This window comes from Carettochelys insculpta, chromosome 19 (assembly GCF_033958435.1).
Source record: "Carettochelys insculpta isolate YL-2023 chromosome 19, ASM3395843v1, whole genome shotgun sequence".
NCBI lineage: Eukaryota > Metazoa > Chordata > Testudines > Carettochelyidae > Carettochelys > Carettochelys insculpta.
This window is the reverse complement of record NC_134155.1, coordinates 26,551,143-26,571,945: the sequence shown is the minus strand read 5'-3', so window position 1 is coordinate 26,571,945 and position 20,803 is coordinate 26,551,143. Positions and strand designations below refer to the sequence as shown.

Genomic DNA, 20,803 nt, shown 5'->3' with positions numbered 1-20,803 from the left:
AGAGGGACCCAATGAAACTGTTAGACACGGCATTCTCTTGAGGTGTTTTTTTTTTTTAAATCTGTAACTCAAAAACTTCTTCAAACTGGGCAGAAATTTTCCTTTGCCTTCCAAGCAAATATGATAACTTTCATATCAAATCGAATTTCTAGTCAAAACTTTTGGTGGCTTAACATTGGACTTTATAACATGAACTGGTTGCAACAACCTTAATTATGGCGCTTTGCATTATAACAAACACAAATCAGAAACAAGTGCTGAAGTTTTTTTTTATTTTGGATGACATATGAGGTCCAGGTGGACAAAGGATCTGGAAAAAAATAAAAATACATAAAACATCAGGTTAGGAGAGAGCAGAAACGTATTCTAAAAAGTAACATGCTTATAATGCTACAACAGATAGTTGTCCGTGGCCTGAGTAACATCTATGCAGATTACACTATTAACAAAAACAACCCACAAAGGTCACAAGTGTTTTAGCTGCCTAGTGACTAATGCTAATACATATGTTTTGCTTGAAGAGAAAACAGACTTTGATAAGTTTTATTTGGTTATAATTTGTTTCCTCTCCACAGTATGGAAAACTCAGTAGCTTGAGTATAAAAGTTGTTTCTCTTGACTTTCAGAAGCAGGAGTGAATGTTTTACATCTTTCTGCTTCCCAAAACTTAATACAGAATCCTTGAGAATTTCAGCTCAGCTCCAGGAATAGCTGTCTGTTGTAGTAGCTGCAGTGGAGGGAGCACAACACATGTCTGCTTATACAAGTCATGGGGGTGTAGTACATGAGGGGCGATGAACAACGTTCCCTGTAAGCGGTGTGCATTGGTGACCACCCAGGAGAGATTCAGATGCCACCCAGCTGATCACCAGAGCACTTGCGGCCGGCAGCATGTGTTTCTGCTTGTGGCACACATCCACACATGCCTCAGTGCACATACAATTTATTCTGCACATGGATGGGAAAAAGAGGGAACATTGGTGATTATGCAGATTTAAGACACTCCCACTCAGAATATAATCACAGAGTTTCTCTTGTACTAAGATATCCATAGCACAGGTGAAGGAGGGACCAAACAGCACCTCAGTGAATCTCATGATACCTGGTCCACCCTATAAGCATAAGCAAGAACAGCTTTAGTCCTGCTCTATTTTAGACCAGCTGGTCGTTATGCACTCTAGCAATATAGGGTCCTCGTATGCCTTGAGCCAGCTGCTAATCAGTCTAGTGCCGATACACTCCACCTTGGGCGTCCCCTTCCAACAGGGTAGATTGCCGGGGTATTTGGTGTATACAATGTTTATCCTATGTTGAGGGAATTCACAGAGCCACATTCAGCTATGCTGTACCACTTGGGTGGTCCAAAAGAGATTGAAGAGGGGCTGAAAAATCAAGCCAATGGTCTTAGAACAGGAAGAGACATCCTCTATCTCACTGGAAGAAAGCTGTATGTAGCTCACCCCACAGTGCTGTTATGAACAGCTTGGAGAGCCACAGACAACAGGCCCTGGCCAGAGATATATCAATTATTACCATCACAAATGGACCCTGAATTGGGGCAGTGTCCTGTGACGTTGACATGTAAGAGGTCCCTGAGCATGACTGATGTTCACCTGATTCCCCACAGCAATGCAACAAGTGTAATTACCTACGGATGCCAAACTGTTAAGCACAACTTACTTAAAAATAGAGTGTGAAATGACTTAACCAGCTTCCATCTGGCACACAGGCTACGTTAGACAAATATATTCGCCAATTGTTGCGGATGGATTCTTTTGCTAATGACCAAAAGTAACTGTGCAGAGTAGATTCAAAGTACACGCACCTCTGGCAGGGAGCAGGCCTGATGGAACCTGATCTCAGGTACTAGTGTTCATGTATTGGCTTCCAATAATACCAGCACACGCCACACAGAGCACACCCAGCAGTTTGAAGAGGGTGGTTCGTGAAATCCAAACAGCATCTTCTGTCAAAGAAAACGTTATGAATAATTGTAAAAAGTTATATACTTAGGAGCCTAAATTGCAGTTTTTAGGTGCCACAGAATTCACAAAGTCCCAACTCAGCTGTCACTTTAACCCAGTAGGATTCTAAAACCACTCGTTCTCTATATTTCTGCAGTACAAGTTCCCTGGGCACCTAAATTCCTGCCTCTAGTCATGAACACTGCTATCTCCCTCTTAGTGTCCCGGTACCTATCTCCCACCTGATGCGCCACAGCAACCCATGTCCGGGCAGAAGACAGGTGTAGGAGCGTCTAACTCACCTGTGAGGACCAATCTGACAAGCATGCTCAGAGACCACTTACCGGATTATGCCCCTCTCAAAAGCTGGCCAGAGGAAGAGGCTTCAATAATAGAGATTCTGGGAGCCCTATATCAGCACATCCAAAAGTTCAGTAGTTATCTCACTTTCCTAGGAGGTGGGAAGCCCCTGTTCAAGTCCTTTTTCTGTAGCAAGCACAGAGGGAACCAGGCCCAGGTCTCCCATGTCCCAGGTGAGTGCTCTCAACACTGGGCTAAAAGCAATAAGAGCCATCGCCTCTTGCATCTTCCTTTTCCAGTCATTTTGTGGGGGAGTCAGGCAGGTGACTAATTTTCACATAAATCAACTGGCTTCCCTGAGCCTGTGACCTCAAGGGAGGGGTTCCCGGTTGTGGATCACAAGCAGAGATAGGTAGCTCACTACAGCATGGATTGTAGGTGCTCCCTGAGAGGGCTGGGGCATATGGCTGTCTAACAATCCCGTCTCATTGTATAAGGAGTCTAGGTGCCAAATTCAGATGCTGTAGAACTCCATGTTTTCAAATTATTATCGAGGTTCTTAATTCCCTCAAACTCCACAAATGAAGAATAAAGTGCCCAGTGCAGAGCCAGAGCCGTGGAACTCCACCAAAAATCCAGACAGCCAAATTCCACACCCGTTTCAGTTTCCAGGTTTGCTCTCCTATGAGCAGATAAGCAGTGGTGACTGATGGTGGAAGAGGCTGTTTCCCTACTGCAATTCTGCTAGAAACTTGGCACTCTCCCAACCGCACAGCAGTGGAGCTGTTCTTTCCTCCAGGCACCCAACTGCATAAGTATGCTGAAATGTTATCCAGTGATGGCTTAAGATCCTTAGGGGCTCATCTAGAATGGGGTTTTCCATGCACAACCTACAGCTCAAGCCTCTCTGGCAGGTACAACTGTCAGAAACCATCAAGACAAAAGGCACCTTAAATTTAAGGTGAACACATCTTGGCAAGATCAGAATCCAGCTGTAGTGCTGGATCTCAACTGGCCACAGGACCAAGGCACAAACCTCTCTGAAAAGAAGCTACAAAATCCTTTGTGTGGGCGAAACGCACTTCGCAGACTGGAGGGACTCTTTTCATGACCCCAATCCAAAGGCCAGCTAGCTAAGCAAGTCCCTGGTGAGGAGTCACTCAGCCTCCAGATGTTCAGCCTTATCCTTTGCCAGCATGGACTCCTCCAGTACATCGACCTCCTCACAAACTCACAGACAGCGTGTAAATCCACAACTGTTACCCTCAACCCACCAGGCCTGGGCACACAAATCCAAAGCATCTTTCCCCACGTGTCTTAAATGCCCCTTCGATATCTCCCTGCAACCAAGTTCTAAGAAAGGCAGGGCAGAGGGAGTCTCACAAGATACTGCTACAAGATATCACACCGTCAACAAATTTGAAGATGACACCAAGCTAGGGGGGCAGATAGATGTGTTGGAGAGCAGGGACGGGGTCCACGGTGACCGACATAAATTGGAGGACTGGGCCAAAAGAAATCTGATGCAGTTCAACAAAGACAAGTGCAGAGTCCTGCACTCGGGAGGGAAGAATCCCAAGCGTTGTTACAGTCTGGGTGCCGACTGGCTCAGCAGGAGTGCAGCAGAAAAGTACCTGGGGATTACAGTGGACAACAGGCTGGAAGTGAGCAACACTGCGCCCTTGAAGCCAAGAAGGCTAATGGCATATTATGGTGCATTAGGAGAAGCATTTCCAGCAGATCTAGAGAAGTTATTACTCCCCTCTACTCGGCACTGGTGAGGCCACATCTGGAGTATTGCATCCAATTCTGGGCCCCCCCATATAGAAAAGATGCAAACGCATTGGAGCGGGTTCAGTGGAGGTCTATGAAAATGTTTAGGGGGCTGGAGCACATGACCTATGAGGAGAGCCTGAGGGACTTGTGCTTATTTAGTCTGCAGAAGAGAAGAGTTAGGATTTGATAGCAGCCTTCAACTTCCCGAATGGGAGCTCTGAAGAGGATGGAGAGAGGCTGTTCTCAGTAGTGACAGACGGCAGAACAAGGAGCAATGGTCTGAAGTTACAGAGGGAGCGGTGTAGGTTGGATATTAGGAAAAACTATTTCCCCAGGAGGGTGGCGAAGCACTGGAACGCGTTACTGAGAGGTGGTGGAATCTCCATTCCCAGAGGTTTTTAAGTCCCAGCTTGATAAAGTCCTGGCTGAGATGGTTTAGTTGGGGTTGATCCTGCTTTAGGCAGGGGGACTGGACTAGATGACCTCCTAAGGCCCCTTCCAGCCCGAGGATTCTATGATTCTAACTCTGCTCCAGTTTGGTCTGGCGTGTCCAATCAAGGGTTTTGAGTTTCCAGGACTTCTGAATGTGATACGCCATCTCCTGTCCAAACCTCAAACAGCTCAGCCAGCCAGCCACCCTTTCAAACTGCTCCTCAGGCATGGGTCTCCCGGAAAGCAGGCACCACTATGCCTACTACAGCAGGGATTCTCCACCTGAGGTTCAGGGAGAGGAAAGTTACAGCAAGAGCTCTTAAGTGCCTGTCTGTCTTCTTCAAACTGGATATGATAAGTATTTATCTCCGGTTCTTTCAGCATGCAGGTGGCCACATTTGGGTACCTCAGAGGATCTGTAAGTGGGATCATCCAGAAATTCTCTCTCCCCGCTACCCGCATCTCTGTCTTTTCTCAGGCCTACGGTTGGCTCTCCCGTCCCTTCTTGGAAACAACACAGAGCTTCATTAGTTTTCACCTCCCCATCTGAAATCCTGCTAACAGCTGCCATAACTTTACCCTGCTGTGTGGAAGGTGGCCTTCTTGGAGCACATTTAATCCCTGAGCCTGAAGGAAGTCTGCCATCATCTGCCTCTTTTCCTACTGAATTTTCTATCCAGTCTAAGTAGCATGTGGTCTTGGAGCTCCTTCCTAATGTCAATTCCAGTTTTCACAGGAATCAAACCAGCTCCAATGTCAATCCCTTGGCACGACCACAGCTTTCAAAGTGAACTTCACTCACACTGGCCTCTTGAGGAATGCCATTGATTTCTTTGTCCTTCCTCAGGGACACAGAAGGACGTGGCAGCTTCCAGATATTCACTTGAACCTCCATACTTTGGGTGTCCCTAATCCAGGAACACCTGTGGCACAGACCCTGGCAGTGGGAGGAGGAAGCGGCTATGAGAGCTGCGTCCCTTCCCCCCGACCCTGCCCCAGCTGGGGGAATGGCAGTGCAGCAATGGGCTTCTCCTGAGACTTGAGCAGTGGGAGGTGCAGTCATGTGTGTTCCTGGGAGTGGGGCAGCAGGTAAATCCCCAACCTCCATCCACCTCATGCCCAGACCCCTCAGCACTCTCCCTGGCCTGGCAAATTCTTTAATCCAGCACACCAGGGTTACCAGATTAAAGAGGTTCTAGAGTGTCATCACAATATGCCTGGTCCTCCACATGCTTAAAATAAAAGCTCGTCCCACCTGCACTGGGCCAGCTTCTAGCAGAGAAAGAGGACAGGGCATTTTACACGTGCATGTCGCTAATAAATGCTTCTGGGACAGGAGTAGCCTGGCACAAAGTAGCTTTTAGACAGGGCCATCGCTACCAGTTCTGGTGCCCTCCACAGCTTGAGCACCTGGGGAGGAGCTGCACTCAAGGTGTGTGGGAGCAACAATGGGGGGCGGGGCCGGAGGAACAGTGAAAAGAGGAATTAGGGGTCAGACCCATCCCTACACTCACCAGCAGCAGCAGGAACCAGAGCAACAGGGCCCCAGCCCACTCTGCTCTCCCAGTCACATTGCTTGGCGAAAGGACTAGAACCTCACCGAGCACTCGCGGGTGGCGGGAAGCAGAACAAAGTAGCTGGTGGAGCAGAGTAGGTAGGGCTGTGTTGTTCTGCTTCCCAGCACAGGTAAGTGGGGGGGGGGGGCCCAAACCATACTCCTGGGCGGTGTGCCTACCCCAGGCTGCTGACACTAGTGTCCCCACTAAGCCCCTGGTTCATGTCGCTCAGGGCAAAGGGGCTTAGGGGAAGGCAAGAAATAGAGGCAGGGAGGGGCAGAACAAGAGTTAGGGGAAGGAGTGGAGTGCAGGTATTGTCCCAGGCCCCACAAACTCCAAGGGATGGCCCTCCTGGCACAGCTCACAAGCCAGGGCATGGAGCCGGCCACCAGAGCCAGCACTGCCACACATGCAGCTGCTTAGCACATCACAAAATTTGTGACAATTTGGTGCCTCATCTCTTGTGGTGCCCTACACGGCTGCATATTTTATGTATTGGCAGGGATGGTTCTGTGCTTTCACGTCTGTACTTAAGACCATACAGCTTGACACTACTACAGATTTGTTCAGCAGTTAGCGTTCGAATGCCCGTCCATGTTGTTCTTAGTGTATTGGAGAACTGCTATTACAGGCAGGTCAATGGGTCATAGACAGACATGAGCTGGTGGGCAAGTCTCCTTTGGAAGAAGAGAGAACACCCTGGAACAGTCCCTCTCCCCCATCTTGATCCCTGAACGTCCCTCCAAGGTAGAAAACACAATAATAATGGGAGATTTCAATGATCCTCATTTTGACTGTCATTGTAGGAACCGATGCAGAGATAAAATTTCTAGATACAACAATGACTGTTTATTGGAGCAGCTAATTTGGAGTCTGAAAGGGAAAAAATAACCTTGACTTCATTCTATAGCTGAACAACTCAGTAATCAGGACCATAACATAATTAAATTTACAATCACAGAGGGTTGCAAGGGAATGCCGTAGAAACCTTCCACAGTAGCATTTAACTTCAGAAAGGGGAACTGCACAAAAATGAGGAAGCCAGTTAAGCAGAAATTAAAAGATACAGTCACAAGGGTGAAAAGCCAGCAAACTGCACAGAGACCATTTTAAAATACTGTAATAGAGGTTTAAACTCAACATATACTCCCAAAGGGGGGGAAAAAAAGCAGTAACACGGCTAAACAGCAGGAAAAGACAGGTAGCCCTTAAAAATTGGAAATCAGGTCCTCGTGAGGAAAATAGAAAGGGACATAATCTCTAAAAAGTGAAGTGTAAGGCAGGCCCAAAGAAAATCTAAGAGTAACCAGCTAGAGACATAAACACTAACAGCAGTAAATGAATGAATAAATAAATAAAGGACATCAGAAACAGGAAGCCTACGAGAAAAACATCTGGGCAACCGGAAGATCCAAGTGCTAGAGAAGCATTCAAGAAAGAGAGGCCATTGGAGAGAAGCTAAATGAATTTTTTGCATAGGTCTTCACTGCACAGGATGTGGAAGGGATCCCCATAGACATTATTTTTAGGTGACAAATATGAGGAACAGGCCCAGATTAAGGTACAGGTTTAACCTCTCTAATCCAGAACTCTCTTGTCTGGCAAACTCCGCAATCCAGCATGATTGTAGCTAGCCCGACAACCACTTATGGGCGTGGCCAAGTCTCCCGTGGTCCCATAAAGTTTGTTTACAGCCAATGGTCCTGGCTCTCAGTGTTCCGTGCTGTTATTTAGCTGTAATTTACACCTAAATGTCTTCTAAGCGCCCAATAAGCAGTGGACGTGTTGGTAATGTGCTTGACAACACCGACCTCCCGTCATCCGGCACCTGTCAAGTCCCCAGGGTGCCAGGGAAGAGATGTTTAACCTTTACCAATCAAGGAGAGTTTGGAACAATCTGATAACAAACAGTAATAAGTCACCAAACCAGACGGTATCACACAAGAGTTACTACACAGCTCATAAATGAAACTGTAAAATTATTCACTGTGTTATATAATCTACTGCTTAACTCAGCTTCTTTACCAGATAACTGAAGACTAACTAATACAATGGCAATTTTTCAAAAAAGCTCCAGAGCAATCCTAGCAAAATCCTAGGTCCAGTAAAGCTAACATTGGCAACAGAAAACTAGCTAAAATGGAAGAACAGAACTACCAGACAGATAAGCTGCATCTAGCCTAGCCCCTAGCTTTGAGGGGGGCATGGTAATTAGGGTGTTGGGAGATTACTAACAAAGTGCTGCAGTGCATACGCAGCATTTACAGGGCATGGCAGGGTCATTATTATTTACATGGCAGCCAAAAGCATGCTGAGTGCTTTGCGGACCAAGACCCAAAGAGATTGGAATGACATGCTGGGAACGCCTACCCCACACATTAATCAGCTATAGAAAAGAGTTAAAGAAACCCTGTACTTATTCAGAGAGAGAGTCCTCACCTCCACCCTCATTCCCGTCTAAATAGGAATCAACACTGTGACACTTGCAAAAAAAGCAAGCGTCATTCTGGGATGTATTCACAGGACTGTTGTAAGCAAGACATGAGAAGTAATTAGTAAGTTGTGGGGAGGGACGGCTCAGTGGTTAGTGCATTGGCCTTGTAAACCCAGGGTTGTGATCTCAGCCCTTGAGGGGGCCTTTCAAGGGTCTGGGTCAGGTCAAATTTAAAAAAAAAAAAAAACCTGCCAGGATTGGTGAGAGCGCCTGCTGTGAGGGCAGCGACAGGACTCAATGATCTCTCAAGGTCTCTTCAAGCTCTATGACATATGTATATCTCCATGTTCTTCAAAAATTCTTCTACTCCAGTCTGCACTGATTGGGCTTCAACTGGAGTATCACATCCAGTTCTGGGCACCACATTTCAGGAAAGATTTAGAGAAGAGTCACAAAAATGATTAAAGGTCTAGAAAATATGAGCTATGAGGGACAATTGAAAGAACTGGGTTTGTTTAGTCTGGAAAAGAGAAGACGGAGGGGGTATGATAGCAGTTTTCAAGTATCTGAAAGATTGTTACAAGGCAGAGGGAAATAAATTTGTCTCCTTAGCCTCTTACGATAGCACAAGCAGCAATGGGCTCCAATTGCAACTAAGGAAGTTTAGGTTGGATATTAGGAAAAATTTCCAAACTGCCAGGGTGGTTAAGCACTGAAATAATTTGCTTAGGGAGGCTGTAGAATCTCCGTCTCTGGAGATTTTTAAGAACATATTAAACAAGCATCTGTCAGGGAAGGTCTAGATGGTGCTCAGTCCTGCCATGAGCAGAGAGGACTGGACTCAACCCCTTGAGGTTCCTTCCAGTTCTAACATTCTATGATTACGTAATCCTGAGTCTACAAAAATAACCATCAACAACAATAAAATGGCAGCAGCCAGAGGTCCCAAGTGGCCGGCTTCCTCATCCTGCCATCCAACGTCTCACCACGTTATACTATGTGCTCTCCTCCTCCATGCCCTGCCTCCCCCGCTTTCCCCTCCTCCGTCCATACCATCCTGCTTCACACCTACAGAGGTGCGCTGCAGCAGGGCCTCAGAAGCTCGGCAGGCAGCTCTCATGATGGCCAGTTTCCCCCTCTGCTGGCCTGGAATGAAGACTTCCACCTCCACCTGCACCTCCTCCAGCTCCTGTGGCTGACCCTGCTTGCCACCCTGGTTGTCCCGTTTACGTGGTTGCTTAGGGAAGGCACCCTGGAGCAAGCTCTCCATCAGCTTCCGGGCTTCTGCCTCCTCTTCCTTCTTTGGATGCACAATGACTCCCACAATGGCAGCTGGAGCTCTGTGGCTAAACTTCTTCACCTCCTTCAAGATCTTCTGGATCTCAGCCTGCTTGCCCCTCAGGGAGGAAGCTCGGCACAGAAAGAAGATGAGCTGGGATTGATTGTTGTTAGCGCCAGGCTTAACCTCTGCATGTGTCTGGGTCACAGTCATTGCTGGGCTGATCGCTGGTTTGCAGGTATCCGGGAACAATTCCTCGACAAAAGCCGCCATCAGAGCCCGGGTGTCCTTTGCCTCTTGAGACTCTCCAACCAGCAGCACTTCTGGCTTCCCTCCAACCTTCTCTATAAGAATCTGGAAATCCTTCAGGATCTGCTCCCCATAGCAACTGGCAGCAGCAGGGGGCTTCTCTGACACTTCCCCATCATTACCCATGTCCTGCTAGCATGAACTCTCCTGCCCTCTGCTTGCCTAATACTGAAGGAATCATAAATTACACTTTCCTGCTATGTCACAATACACCACCTTGTCTCACTGCACCCTGGGGCACAGTCCCCCTCCGTGGCCTGAAGCTGGGACACAGCCCTTTATATTGTAAAGCATCATACATCTATTCAGCAGATGTTTCAGCACTCAGTTGTAATACAAATACACCAGCAACTAGCAAACACAGTTACATATGACAGAACACAAAGCACATATGGTTAAAAAGCCACTGGCAACTAGATAAAAGAAAGCCCAGCGTCATGGCTACAGCAAACCCTCGAGATAAGCGCAACTCTCGGGTTACTGCAACTCATGACCCTGACAGGAGCTGGTCAGTTTCCTGGGTCAAGCAAGGGGCAGGGAGAGGGGAACCAGGCTGCCCCTGGTTCTCCTCTCCCACTACTCTGGGAGCCATGAAACTGACCAGCCCTGGTGGACTGAACAGTGTCCTGGCTCCTGCAAGCCCAGGGGAGCCAAGAACCAGGCTGCAGCCTGGTTCCTGTTTCTCCTCGACTTGCACAAAAATTCAAGTTAAACGGGGTTGCAGAAACGCAACCCCCATGTAATTTGAGGATTTACTGTATATTGTCAACAAAGGAATCTAAATTCTTCTGCTACCAATATTTTTCCAACTAGCTTTGATATCCCTTTAAACTGTGTGCAAATTAACTAAAGCCAACTCTGTGATTGTCCGACAGTCGCAATCCCACCCTGTGGCTGTGGCTACACTAGGATCTTACTTCGTAAGGGGCGACTTCAAAGTAGAGTGCAGAGCGCCCACACACGCCTTCCCTTACTTCAAAGTTAACTTCGAAGTAAAAGCCGCTAACTTCAAAGTCCCTGCTCCACTGCATTCACTACTTTGAAGTCAGGGGTCGGCCATGGCGGCGGCCCCCACCTCCGGAGCATGGAGACTCTCCGGCCAGCCCAGGCAGGGCTCTATGGTCCCTGCCAGCCACCTGATGGAAAGCATCTCCCCAGCGTCCCCAGGCAGGAAGCCGAGAGCGTGCCGCAAGCAGTGTCAGCACAAGCTCCCCACTGGGCTGCCCCTGCTCGACGCACCAGCCAACACCCGCACCCGGAGGCTCCTGACAACAGCTCGGAGGCTCGCAGAGCCCGGGCAAGGCACATGCTAAGAGGGGCCCCTCACGGAGCAAGGGGGAGCTGCAGGACCGCATCGCTCTGTGGTGGGAAGAAGAGGTCCTGCGGCACACCGCCATTGGGCAGTGGAACGCCAACGCCTTTCACAGGCCGGCCAGGGCCGCCCCAGCGACAGTGTCTGCACCAAAGTGAAAGAGACGTGGCAGGTGCACTGCAGACCCCAGGACGCAGCAAGCCGGCCGGGGGCACGGCCAGCCCACTACCCCCACTATGGGCAGCTGCATCAGCTCCTGGGGCCAAGGGAGGTGTCTGCCCTATGCCAGCTGGTGGACACCGCTGCCCGACAGACACCAAGGACGAGGAGGGCCCTCTGGCACCACCAGCCCCGTGCACAGGGAGCGAGCCACCAAGGCTGAGGACAATGACAAGGGGTCCAGTGACGGGACCACCAGCATTGCCCTCCCTCCAGGATGACCAGCCAGGCCCTCTCCACCCGACCATTGCCCAAGCTCCTGGAGGAAGCAGCCAGTAGGTACAGGTCGCCTGGTATGTCAGAGAGCCTGGGAACAGCCCTGCAATCCACACACCGGGGGAAGGCGGGGGTGGGGCACCAAACCTGGCAGGGACCTCTTGGCACCCAGGCTCCCACAGGGCCTCCAGGCCATCAGACAGCAGGGGCCTGGGGTGGGGGCCAGTGGAGCAGGGGCCCCAGCCCCCACGATCAGGACACAGAACTCAGAGGCCATCCCCCATCCCCTTCTGTCTCCACAGGTCCACCATCTGGGAGCCGCTGTAGCCCATCCGACTGGGTCGCAGCCACAGGGAGCCAAGAGGCCGTTCCATCACCCTGGGCCATATCCCCATGCGGCCGTGGCCGTGGCCGTGGCCGGGCCATGCGGAGATGGCGCTGGATGAGGAGGTAGCCTGGACACCCTGGCCCAGGCCGTGGCCACCCGCCTCACCCAATCCCCACCCCACCAGCCCAGCACGCAGCCACCGCCCCCGACCCTGCAGCCGCCCAACTCCCAGCGGACCTGTCCCCGGCCACCCTCCCTGAACTGGGCCGTTGGTTGCTGGCTGGGGCGGGAGCACCAGTCATGGCCCCAGTGTCTCCCACAGCACCCCCACCCCACCCCTACCTCTTTGTGGTCCGAGCCCCGTCCCAGCCCTGCAGGGGGCCCCATACCCAGGGCAGTAGAGGCAGCTGTGGCCACCATGGCTCCTGGCCCTCCATGCCCGTGGGTGACTGAGCCCTTCCCCACCCCAGCCCCTCCTCCAAGTTCGACCCCCTCATCCCGGCCCCTCCTCACCACTCCATACATCTTGTCCCCCATGTAAATAGCTTGAGTTGCTCTGTTGGTGTTCTTTCAAAAACTGTTTATTACCCGGAGCCAGTAAACGTTGATGTTCCCACCCCAACTCCAAGTCCCCAGTGCATGGTGTGGGAACGGTGGGCGGTGGGGGTGGGAGGGTGTGTACGTGGTGGGGGAGGGGGAGGGATGGGGGAGCCGGGGCCATGTGTTGCAGAGGGTGGCTGGGAGGGTCAGTGCAGGCCCTGGGCAAAGGCCACACACAGAGCCTCCCAGACTCTCACCCCATCCCTTTGGGCCTAATTGGACAGCAGGCAGCTGCTCATACCGGTCCCCAGGTATGTGGCCCAGCCCTGGATGAAGGGCTCCCGTCCGCTCTGCACAATTGTGTAGAGAGCACAGCAGGCAGCAACCACCACAGGGACGTTTGGGAGACTGATGTCCAGCCTCGTGAGGAGGCTGCGAAACCTCCCCTACAGCCTCCCAAACACCCACTCGATGGTGCCCCGGCGCGGCTGAGGCAGCCATTGAAGAGGTCTTGGCTAGAGTAGTGCATCTGTTATAAGGTCACATGAGCCACGGGTCCAGCGGACATGCAGCATCAGCCATGATACCGGGGGGGTGCGCACCGTGATGTCCTCCAGCCGGAGCTCCCATGCGCGGACATAGGTGCCCTCCTGCATCTGGCAGCCACGAATTCCAGAACACCTGGATGTCATGGGCCCTGCCCGGTCACCCCACACATACGTCCATGAAGCAGTGAGCCAGTGGCAGAGGTCCTCAAACATCCATCTGGTCATTCGGAAGTTCCTCAGCCACCATTCATCATCCCAGTCCCCCAGCACTAGCCAGTGTCACCATTCGACGCAGGTGGCGAACGCCCATTGGCGCTGGATCACGGGCGGCCGGGGGAGGGGCATCAGGGCCCAGCCCAGAGCCTGCAGGATGATGCCCATGCAAGTGGCCCTGGCGTGCTGCTCGAACACAACAGCGAGCAGCACGGCCAGCAGGCTGGCCACAGCAATCAGGAGATCCTCCGGGGGGAGCAGCTGGCCTGGCGTATTCTCCCTGTCTGCGCTGCTGTGTGCAGCCTGGCAGCCAGGAGCATGTGCGGGGCGGGGGGGTTTAGGAGGGGCCCTTTAAGAGGGAGGCTGGCTACAAGCCCAGAAAGGCTTGTCGGCCATGCGACCCCAGCCTGCACCATTTCCTGGCCTCTTACTTTGAAATAGGGGCTGTTGCTGTGAGGGCCCCCTTCCCTTCGAAGACGCTTCCCTTCAAAATACTGGGACCCTACTTTGAAGTAAGGGTGGGCAGCTTTTTGTGTGTAAACGCTCAACTTCAAAGTGGTTTTGTAGTGTAGACACAGCCTGACAAAATTAGAGTTGGTCAAAATAGTGGTAAATCCCACTATAAAGGTTTTGAGGGAAGATCTAAAACTCAAAATTAGAAGGATTTGAAAAAACTTTTCAGTTTCATTGTGAACTTTGGGCACAGAACTACACAGTAATCTTGAACAGTTATTTCGGTGAAGTCTGGAAAAATATCAAGGGTTTCCTCTTGTCCAGCAATGAAACTTCTGGCAGCATTCTCAAGACCTTGCTCTGAGCTTCCGGTGGCTAGTTCAGTAACATCTATTGTCACTCTCTCAGACTTTCCATCACTATCTTGAAATCAAACCAAACAACACTGCCTGAAAGACCAGGAACAAAGAGTGATAAGAAAAGGAACAGTGTTCAGTTAAGAGTTGGTGTTTCTGACAGCACAAGAGGCTTGAGGATTTAACATCTTCATTAATGACGTGGACAAAAAGAACAAATGCTCCACCAATTGCATTTGCACTAATACTAAATGGGAGCTGTGAAGCCAGAACACCTCCCATTGCTGACATTCCTACATAAAGGACACAGCCTGAATAAACAGGCCCTTCCTAAGCCATATTACTCTGGATCAGAGAGAGACGAAGGAAGGGAATAGATTCTATTGGACCAACATCTGCTGCAGACCTTTGAAGCTTAATGGTCCCTATCTCAGACTATGGGACAAGAGCAAAACCCAGGGAACTGCATCCCTTCATGGGCCAATGGATACATGTGATCCATGGACCCACTAGCCACATCCCTGTCTTCCACCCATCACACTGCCTCAGGGATTGTCCTCAATAGGAGGTGATGGGACTCAGGTAGGCAGCTGGCCCCAGCAGCATGGGGCTTGGGTAGCTCGGGCTAGCGGCTAGCCCCAGCAGCACAGGGCTCAGACAACTCAAGCTGGCAGGTGGACAGCTGGCCCCAGCAGCGTAGGGTTCGGGCAGCTTGGGCTGGCAGGCGGGAGGCAGGCCACAACAACGTGGGGCTCGGGCGGCTAGGCCTGGCCGGGGGAGGCAGGCTGCAACAACATGGGGCTTGGGCAGCTCGGGCTGGCAGCTGGGCAGCCCTGGCAGCGTGTGACTGGGGCAGGCAGCTGGTCCCAGCAGCGCAGGGCTTGGGCAGCCAGCGGGCAGATGGCCCGAATGGGCAGGTGGCTGGCCCCAGCAGTGCACGGCCTGGGCAGGCGGCTCTGCCAGTCTTGATCTCAGGTGGGCGGGCGGCTGGCACGGACAGCTCTGATGGCTGGCATGGGGCTCAGGCAGCTGGCCAGCTGGGGCTGCACCAGTCACTCTCAAGGAGCCAAGAAAATCTACTGGTCCTTATTTTTAAATAAAAATGTTGCATCAAGTTTTTGTGTTTATTTTAAATTATAAATTTAATTTTTTGTTTAAGGAGGGTTGGATGATGGTAAAGAAGTGTGCGGAGTGGGGGGAGCAATGAGGATTTCTCAAAAATCAAAAGGGAACAGATGATGCCAAAAAATCTGGGAACCACTGATCTAGGCTGACCACTCAGCATCACATCAGCTAACTTGATGCTTAAGCACAGGGTTCAGCATCATGCTCTGTCTCTAAGGCCTGGTCTACACTAGAAGATTAGGTCAAGTTTAGGTGACTTAGGTCAATTTTCTCAGCAATCAGTCCACACTACAGGGGTCGTTCTGCTGATCTTAAGGGCAGCTAAAGAGGATTTTTGTACACCTGTTTTTCATGAGGAGTAATGCCAAATTTGACCTTCCATGATCAACTTCAGGGTAGTGCAGATTAAGATGTGTGAAATTCAACATTCTTCGCCGCATGGCGATGTCCCACAGTGCCCCAATTTGACCTCTCTGGCCACCACTTTCAGCTCTGCTGCTCTCTAGGGGTGCAGGAAACAGCCGTGTTTGAATTTCATTTCCTGTTTGGCCAGTGTAGAGAGTGGAGCAGGCAACACACCTCAGCAGCACATCTGACCATGAATTCTGAGGGCTGCAGACAAGCTCCTTCATGGAATATGCAGGAAATCCAAGACCTCACTGCTGGGGCAGAGGAGTGAAGCTATGCTGGCAGAACTACGAAGCCAGACATCTATGCCGAGATCTCTCAGGGCTGGGTGGAAAAAAGGACTTCTCGCTTTTGCAGATACAGACTAACATGTATCAGACTAACAAGTGTCTCTGATACTTGTAACTATGGGATGGTTTCCCTCTGTTGACTGCTCTCCTTCCCTGAGCCTTTCACCCTCCTTAACAGCACAGGGGCTGTCTGACTGGAGGTGGGACAATTCCACAATGTTCTGGAAAGCCTTATCAACTTACCTCTTTGCTTCCCTCATCTCCTCCAGTTCAGCCACCCTGGCCTCCAAAGCCCACAGTTGGTCTCTGAGGGCCAGGAGCTCCTTGCACTGAATGCACACATACGCCACCTGAACGTGGGGTAGGTAACATACATGTTACACTGGATGCAATAAACAGGATAGTCTCCACTCTGCTGCTGGGCTGCCGCCTGCATTTTCTATGGATAATTAGATTATATATGGAGTTATTATTTAAATGTAGCAGTTTGGGATATAATTTTTAGTATGAGAGTTTTAAAGAATGTCAAAAGGAACTAGCTCCCTCTCAACTCCCCTCTCAAATCTTCCTCCTGTTTACAACTGCCCTGTTCACAAGTTCCTGCGGACACTTCCGAGAACGCTTTCTATAGCTCTGGCCTTCCTGATTGGTAGCCCCACCCCAGCTACAGATCGACCAATGAGCAGAGTTCTACATTTCAAATCCTAACTGCCAGCCTCAGCAGGAGGTCTTCCAAACAAACAAACAAACACAAGCCCAGTACACAGTAGCAAGTAACCCACAAACACACACGCCAGACAAACAGACACTTACCCCAAAGTACTGTGAATTGCTCCTCCTTCACCTGGAAAGCACCACTCTTAAAACTCCCTCCTGTTTGTTCCCATGGTTGCTTGCTAGCAGGTAAACTAAAGACTTGTTTAATTTTTCTCCTGAGGTTTTTGGGAGGCCCGCCTTATTCCAACCTCCACGACAGAACAGCTTTCCACAGCAAGCCACCAGGAAGTAATCTGGCATCATTTCACCACAGAGTAGTGCAGCATACAGACCAGCCTTCTGCTCACATTCAGTCAACATCTGTCCCTTATCAACGGTATCCTTATCTGCTGCAAATATGCCCCCCTAATGTCCGGCCTTCACTCATCTTTTGTTGCAGTGCGCTCAACAGTGGGCTCACTGACCGACCACTGCTCAGCCCCCTGCCCTGGCAGTCATTAAGCTGGCACAGATCCAAAGGAAAACACAAACGTGGGAAGGTATGTCCCTAGAATACAAGCAGGACACAGTTAAATGCATGGAGAAGAACCATGCTGAAGGAGAGGAGGGCAGACCAGGAAGACAGGAGGGTGGTTCAGGAGGCCAAGAGACTGCTCAGAGATGTGAAGTCTAGACCCATGAGGAGATGTTGCAGATGATGAGTCAGCACACAGAGCTCCTGAGATGCCTGGTACAGGAGCCCGGAGGCACACTGCAGCTCACGATGAACCATATGTCCTCGCTGTGTTCCCAACGCTTCCCCACCATCGGCACCCCAGAACATGGCGGGGGGTGGTCAAGAGCAGCCTTGCATTCCACTTCCTAGGATGCTTCTCAGAGTAGAAGGCTAACATTCCTTCACCTGAGATTGCAAAATGCCTCTTACTCTTGTTCACCCACCTGCAAAACAACCATCATGGACTCCTTTACTGTCCCATGAATAAAAATAATTAAGCTTGCAAAAACAGTGTTTCTATGGCTTCCATTGTTCAGGGAGAGGTGGTTTACAGGATTTACAGGCCAGCACACATCATACAGGGGGCACCCTCTTTATGATCCCCAGACATGCCTGTCATGTCACTGTCTCATCATTTATAAAGCTGGTTTTCAAAGTCTCTCTGATCAGCAGACTGTTCTCGCTGTTCTCTCCTTACTGCCCTGGTTTGTGGCCAGGTGATCTGCGTCGGCCCTCCAGCCTGGCATTAAATTTTCACTCTCTCTCTGACATAAGTTATGGAGCACAGGCTACCACCATGAGGGGAATGTTGCTTTTGCTGAGGTCTAACCAAGTCAAGAGGCTCCTGAACATGGCTTTTAAAAGGCCCGATGCACATTCTGTTACCATTGTGCACTTGCTCAGCCTATAGTTGAACTGCTCCTTACTGCGGTCCAGGATTCCTGTGGATGGCTTCCTGAGCTAAAGGGAACAAGGGGGAAGCAGGATCTTCCAGGATCACTATTGGCATCTCCACACCTTCCATGGTAATCTTCTGTTCTGGGAAGAAAATTCCATTCTGCAGCCTTCTAAACAGACTATAGTTCCTTAAGAAGCACGTGCCACGCACCTTTCCTGGGCATCCCACATGGGTGTTGGTGAAATGGCTTTTGTGATCCACCAATGCCTGCAACACCATGGAGAAATACCCTTGTAGTTTTTGTACTCTGTGGCAAGGTGGTCTGGTGCCAAGGTAGTGATGTGTGTTCCATCTAGCACCCCACTACAGTTGGAAAGCCCTACTGCAGCAAAAACCATCCACTATGTTCTGCACATTTCCCAGGGTCGCTGTCTCTCACAGCAGAGTGGCATTGATTGCTTTGGCTACCGGGATCACAGCAACTCCCATTGTAGATTTGCCTACTCCGAATCGATTGCCCACTGATCAGTAGCTGTGTGGCCTTGCAGGCGTCCACAGAGCTACTGCCATTCGCTTCTGAACTGTCAGGCTAGGTTTTGTTTTGGTATTGCAGCACTTTAGGAGAGGAGAAAGCAATTCACTAAGTTCCACAGAAGTGGCCTTATGCATGTGAAAATTTTGTTGCCACTTCTGATCATCCCACACCTTCAAAACAATAACGAAGGGTCCTGTGGCACCTTATAGACTAACAGAAAAGTTTAGAGCCTGAGCTTTCGTGAGTTAACTCACGAAAGCTCAGGCTCTAAACTTTTCTGTTAGTCTATAAGGTGCCACAGGACCCTTCGTTGCTGCTACAGATCCAGACTAACACGACTACCCCTCTGATACTTCAGAACAATGAGGTCCCAGCAGTCTGAGCTTGTTTTACAGCACCAGAACCGGCACTGTACTGTGTACAAAGCATTGAGTGCAGCCAGCATCTCCAGAGTCCGCCTCTCCAGTGCTTCACGTTCATGATACGTCTGCGTCCTTGTCAGTTTTCATCACTCTAACAATTACTTAGGCTCTGCACCTAACGCAGCACAAAGCATGAGGTGCCCATGGTAATAGCTGCCACGGCAGTTTGAAGCTGGACAGGGTCCATGCTCGGCTCGGAAGTGTCTGCGTGGGTACCCGGTGAAAAAAGGCCACAGAAATACTCTTCCCTCTGCCCAACCCGGAGCGCAAGGGGGCAGCTGGGACTGTGGGATAGGTACCCACAGTGCATTGCGGCTGAAAGCATCGAAGCTGCCCACCCCAAAGGGGGCGCAATCCCAGGGCAGAGCCGCGCCCCCCCTTCACCAGTCCAGGTGCTACCAATCAACCTGACCGGTGAGTGCAGAGGCCCCCCGAAGGGAGGCGGCCCGGGGAAGTGCCCAGCTGGAGAGGCTCCACCTTCCCCTCGCAGCACGCGGGCGCCGCACGGGCGGCAGGGCCGCGGGGACACCTGCTTCCTGCGGCCCCCGGAGGCTTTGGCCCCACGTGGCTGAGCCCGGCTCCCTTCCCGCCTCCTCGGCCGGGCCACGGGCGCTCGGCGCAGCCCGTTTTCCGCAGCCGGGACCACGGCGGGGCCCCGACTCCGGGCAGAGCCCGCCCGCGCCCGCCGCCGCCGCCGCACCTGGCTCTCCCCGCAGCGGCAGCGCCTCCGCCTCGCGGGCCGCTCTCGTCACCTCCAGGGCGCCCTGCGGCCGGCCGGGCCGGAACACCGCCGTGTGCAGCTCGACGCGCGGCGGGAAGACCTCGCGCAGCAGCTCCTCCAGGCGGCGCCGCGCCTCCTCCGCCTCGTGGGGCGCGGGCTGCACGAGCACCCCCACCAGGGCGCCGGGCGCGGCGCCGCTCTGCTCCCGCACGCCCCGCAGCACCGCGCGCAGCCGCTCGGCCCGGCCGCGCAGCGACGAGGCGCGGCACAGGAAGAAGATGAGCTGCCCGGCCGCGGGCGCCTCGCTCGGCCCGGGGCGGCTGGCGGCGCGGCCGGCCGCGGGCAGCACCTCGTGGGCGAAGGAGCTGAGCGCGGCCTGGGCGTGGCCGGGCTCCCAGGTCTCCCCGGCCAGCAGCAGCACCTGCGTCCGCTGCAGCACGGCCTGGAGCTCGCCGGCCGGGCTCGCCCCGGGCTCGGCGGCGCCCGCCGGCCCCGACTGCTGCTGCTGCGGCTCCATGGGCGGCCGCCGCTGGGCTGGGGCCGCGGGCCCACGAGCTGCGCCGCGGCCATGTCACAATCGGCCCCGGAGGCCGGTGCTGAGGTAGCCCGGCTCGGAGCGGAGCGGGGCGGGGTGGGCGAGCTGAGCGAGCCCTCGGCAAGGGGCCGCGCCCGCCGGCTGCCACGTGGAGCCGCCTGACGCTCCCTGGTGGGCAGCCGCACTCGGGCTGGCGGAGGTCACTTGTCAGCTTGTTCTCCGGCGGGGGGCTGAAGGGCTCCCCCAGGCGGGAAGGGGCCGGGGCCATTGCGCTGGGTCTCAAGGAGAGGCCCTGGGAACAGAGGTGCACCGCAGGGCAGTTTTCCACTGGAACATCTGGTTAGAACGGGGCCCTCGTGGTTCTCATCAGCAGTGCTGACCCGGCCCTTAACAGTCCAGCTGGTGGTGCAGTGGGGCTGGC

At 52.2% G+C, this 20,803-nt stretch overlaps 1 long non-coding RNA gene across 1 annotated transcript; it reads right to left on the bottom strand.

Moving 5' to 3' along the window:
• Positions 1-255: 255 nt before the first annotated feature.
• Positions 256-20,083, bottom strand: LOC142023293 (uncharacterized). Its single transcript, XR_012648203.1, has 3 exons — positions 19,827-20,083; positions 1,826-1,966; positions 256-310 (listed from the first exon to the last, which is right to left on the bottom strand). It is a non-coding gene; the product is annotated as an uncharacterized LOC142023293 (long non-coding RNA).
• Positions 20,084-20,803: the final 720 nt, after the last annotated feature.